Below are 5,147 nucleotides of genomic sequence, written 5' to 3'. Positions count from 1 at the left end.
AGGGCCCGCGATGCCCTCTCCGTCGTCCTTCGAGTTGTTGTGCTCGCCGTGGCGCCGAGCATTGTTAACATGGTCAATGAACATGAGGATTCAGGAGATGACTTTATTTTGAGTGGTTGACAGTAGGGACCCACTAGGGCCATAGCCGTACATATGCAAGCGCCTCCTTATTATGTACAACTATATTTACTTTGCTTCCTCCTCGTTTCCTGACATCACGGTCCCACACCATTGTCAACCTATGTAGTCAATAAACGAGAGAATTGCACAAGGTGCGGCCAACAACTGGGACCAAACAGCTCGAGTAGTATTTGTGTTTTTGAGGTGTGAGCACTGCAGAGTTTTTCTTGGCGATGTTTTCGTTGTTGTTCAGAGTGGAGCATGGTATTAACTGGGCGGACTGTGGCCCGTCTAGCACAAGACAGATATCCAGCCCAGATATTAATTTTTTTCAAGATGAAAATGGCCAGCCCAGCTATACATTTTTTTAAGGATTACCCAAGCAAGGTCAACTTGTTATTCTCCGCTCGGCTAGGCTGCAAATCTTTCCTAGGAGGGATGCATTAGGCTTAACAGGAAAATGGGCTTTAAAAATAATAAATGGGATGTAATTATAAAAACTAGGCAGTAACTATAAAAAAATGCACCAAGCACGGAATTAGTTTATAAAATATTATTTATGGATTTTGAAAATCTTAATTTTTAATTGTCGCGCGCGCAATGTTTCGTTAGATTTTTATGTAATACAAATTTATATTTAATCTGACTAGAAATTTCGAGATAAAAATATTTCGGATCCCATCAAAATGTGGGAAATTTTATTGAGTTCTGTCGTGAACGGTTGGTTGAAATTATTAATCGTTGTTCTAGCTAGAAAATGGGTTGTACTTTTAACAAATTGTAAATGGGCTATAGTAAATTCCATTAGAATTCAAAAATGGGCTGTACATTCTTACAAATCGCAAATGTGTTATAAGTTCTCTCCCACACACTTGTGGGCCTACTAAGTTGACGCGTCCCCTAAAAAAGAAGTTGACGGGTATGCAAGTCTTTGTGAACTTATTATAGTGAACACACGGTTCTAGCAGCAGTGGCCGTTGGATGTCCATCCAACGGATGCTGTGCTTCTTCTTCAATCTCAGATATTCTAGCTTTACCCGCCCAAAAAATGATTCCTCACCCTGATATCTGGGGCGCACCATTTCAGAGGCTGACATGTGGGCCTACTAAGTTGACTCGTACCAAGGGCTTTGTCAACTTAGTCAATATGAACGATTCTAGCTCCAGTGACCGTATGATGTCCATCCAATGGCTGTAGTGCTTCTTCAACCTCTGGTCTTCTTGCTCCAGCCGCACAAAGCAGCGTTGGTCGTGCGGTGTGCTCCTGCCTCCCGTGGCCGGCTGTGATGCCGCGGAGGCCTCACCGCCTCCTACTACTCCCACCGCTGGCCAGGCCATCCCTCTCCTCACACACCCTGTTATTCCGTGGCGACGACAGCCTCACACCGCAGCCAAACCTGTGAACCCTCGTACTCCTCTCCGCGCGGGCTTCCACTGTTGCGTCTTCCCCGGCTCCACGTCGTCCCCTTCCTAGGCCTCGCCGTCGTCCACCGCCCTGGTGCTCTCGGTGCGGCATGGTCAACATGGTCATGGAACGGCTTCCATCGGACATGGACTGTATGTGGAGAGGCTGACAGCTGGGTCCACGACGGCAACAAGGAAGTGCCTCCTTACTACGCGGAAAATAATGATTCCTCCACCTGACAGCAGGGACCCACCGGACAGGCCATCGTATTTCACGAAAAAAACATTTGCCCCTTGACTGTTGGGACCCACCGGACGGGCCACCGTATTGCGTGAAAAAAATATTCCCCCCACTGTCAGCTTGGACCCACCGTAAGTGCCTCCTTATTATGCAGAAAAAAATGAATACTTCCCCTGCTGGTTGGGACCCACCTTGGTGGGAGGTTGATTTGTGGGCCTACTAAGTTGACGGGGACGGAGTGCTTTGTCTACTTAGTCAATATGAACGATTCTAGCTACAGTGACCGTACAATGTCCACCCAATGGTCGTAGTACTTCTTCAACCTCTAGTCTTGTTGCTCTAGCCGCCCAAAGCAGCGCCAGTCGTGCCACATGCTCCTACCACTACTAGGAAAAGGACTATAGATGGAATTGACACTAATGGCGCACAAGACATGTGGTGCGCCATTACTATATACTAATGGCGCACCATCTGTTGGTGTGCCATTATTGTGGAAGACACTAATGGCGCACCAGGCACACGGCGCGCCACTAGTAACAAAATGTTTTTTTTCATTTTTCAAACATACTAATGGCGCATCCGGGTAGAGTGCGCCATTAGTAGTTAGAACTACTAATGGCGCACCAGCCATAGAGTGCGCCACTACTGTTTTTTTTACTTTTTTGCAAAACTACTAATGGCGCACCGTTGCATAGTGCGCCATTACTAGTTTAAACTAGTAATGGCGCACTGTGCCACGGTGCGCCATTAGTATAAAAATTATTATTTTTTACTTTTTTGCAAAATTACTAATGGCGCATGTCTGTGTGGTGCGCCATTAGTATGTTGGGTTACTAATGGCGCATGTCTCTGTGGTGCGCCATTAGTAACCTGGGACCAGCTAGATATTTTTGGACAGCCACACCTACACACTCACTTTCCCCACTTCTATCCCCCCACCTCCTTCTGTAAGCTTGTTGGCTGCCTCCTCCTCCTCACCTCATTTGCACCATAGATTCATCAAAATTAAGTGTTGAGATTACCTTTTTTTGATAGGTAAGTAGATCTACTTTTTTTCTCCCTAGCTCGCTCCAACAATGTGCACATGCACTTTTTGTGGCCTAGCTAGATCTATGTATGTTTGTGGTGTTGCATATGTTTGTGGTGTTGCATATATGTTTGTGTTTGCAGGTATCGGAATTTGAAATGCGATAGTTGCCAATATTTTGCCAGAATGTTGATTCATTTCCGTTTCGGCGAGAATTTTGGCACTATGCATTCTTTTTGGTCCTATTTTTAGGGAAAGTCATGCCAAATTTTTTCTTGGTTCTAAAATATCATTTTGCTCTACCCCGCAGGCGACCATGGTTTGCACGATGACCGAAGGCATCGTGAAAAGGTTTTTGAGCTCCGCTAAGGCCGAGATGCTTCAAAAGAACGAGACGGAGATAAGATGTCCGTGTCGAAGATGCAAGCTGAAGAGCCTTATTGCGGACCCGGATTCCGGGCAGGTGCGGGACCACCTGCTCTTGCGTGGTTTCATGGATGGCTATCGGTGGCAAGGTGATGAAGATGACTATGAAGTCGTCCATGGGGGCCGGGCAAGAAATGAGGAAGGGCAGTAAGACAACCACCGCGGCTCGGGCGGGCGAGAAGACGAAGAATCTCCAGGACATGATCACGATGGTGATGCTGTACACAGTCATCATGTAGAAGATGCTGGACATGATGATGAGGAAGATGCCCGAGCAGACGAAGGGCATGATCATGAAGATCTACATGCTGGAGGAGCAGACGATGATGGACCATCGATGGGCTGGGTGCAGGACCCTCATATTCAAGAGCTGCTTCTCAAGCAGATGGATAACGCAAGAGCTGTCACCCGAGAGAAAACCAAGCTGGATGAACTCGAGATAGACGCGGTTACTCCATTGTATGAAGGATGCAGACCCGAGGATACCCGCCTGAAAGTAACGCTCATGGCTTTGGAGATGAAGGTAAAACACAAAATGACCGACGCATGCTTCGACGAGAACATGTCATTCTGGCACGAACGTCTTCCCAAGGGGAACAAGTGCCCGACCAGTTTCGAGGAGGCGAAGAAAGTCGTGTGTCCTCTGGATTTACCGCACGTGAAATACCATGTGTGCATGAAAAATTGCATCATTTATTGGGGCGAGCACGCGGAGTCTACCATATGTCCGGTGTGCGGCGTCACTCGATACAAGAAGAGGAAGAAAGCTCCTCGAAAAGTGGTGTGGTACTTTCCGATCACTCCTCGTCTGCAGCGGTATTTCGCGGACCCTATGGTGGCAAAGCTCCTGCGTTGGCATGCGGATAGGGAGGAGAAGAAGCGAGAAGATGACACAAATGATCCAGAGATAAATAAAAAATACAAGATGCTGAGTCACCCTAAGGATGGGAGCCAGTGGCAAGCGTTGAACTTCGAACACCCAGAATTTGGGAAGGATCCAAGGAACATCGTGCTGGGCGCGAGCACCGATGGAGTCAATCCGTTTGGCAGCCGGAGAAGCACACATAGCAGCTGGCCTGTGTTTGTGTGGATGTACAACCTTCCCCCCTGGTTGTGCATGAAGAGGAAGTACATTCACATGAGTATGCTAATTGAAGGGCCGAAACAACCAGGGAACGACATCAATCTGTATCTGGGGCTGCTGAAAGAGGAGCTAGACACGCTGTGGAAAACGCCAGCCAATACGTGGGACGCTGCAGAGAAAGAATATTTCCCTATGAGAGACGCACTGCTCACGACGGTGCACGACTATCTCGGTTATGGATATCTTGCGGGACAGGTGGTCCACGGATTTTCTGGATGCGTCAGGTGCATGGATGACACAACGTATCGCCAGCTAGATAGAGATCCCGGGTCTTCGAAAACCGTGTTCATGGGACATCGAAGGTGGCTTCGCGACGATGACCCGTGGAGGAAACGCAAGGATTTGTTCGATGGTGAAACCGAACTCCAAAGACGCCCGCGTACGAGGAGCGGCAAGGAAATAGACGGGCTGTTGAAAAATTGGAAAGATTGCCCACTGCTGGGAAAGAAGCAAAAGGCGCCAGAGCCGAGAAAGAAGCGAAAGGCACCAGAGCCGCTGCTGAAGGTATGGAAAACAAGGTCTGTTTTCTGGGACTTGCCGTACTGGAAGATCCACCGTGTGCCTCACAGCCTTGATGCCATGCATATCACAAAGAACGTGTGCGAGAGTCTGCTTGGTACCCTGCTCAACATGCCAGAGAGGACCAAAGATGGTCCGAAAGCAAGGGAAGACTTGAAATCAATGGGCATCAGGCAGGAGCTTCACGCTAATGATGATGATGATGAGGCGAAGCAGGACACAGAAAGTCGTTGAAAAGGCAAAAAGGCCAAGAAGACCGGAAATGA

The sequence above is a fragment of the Triticum dicoccoides genome, chromosome 7A, assembly GCF_002162155.2.
Source record: "Triticum dicoccoides isolate Atlit2015 ecotype Zavitan chromosome 7A, WEW_v2.0, whole genome shotgun sequence".
Lineage (NCBI taxonomy): Eukaryota > Viridiplantae > Streptophyta > Magnoliopsida > Poales > Poaceae > Triticum > Triticum dicoccoides.
Note: the sequence above shows the minus strand (reverse complement) of the source record.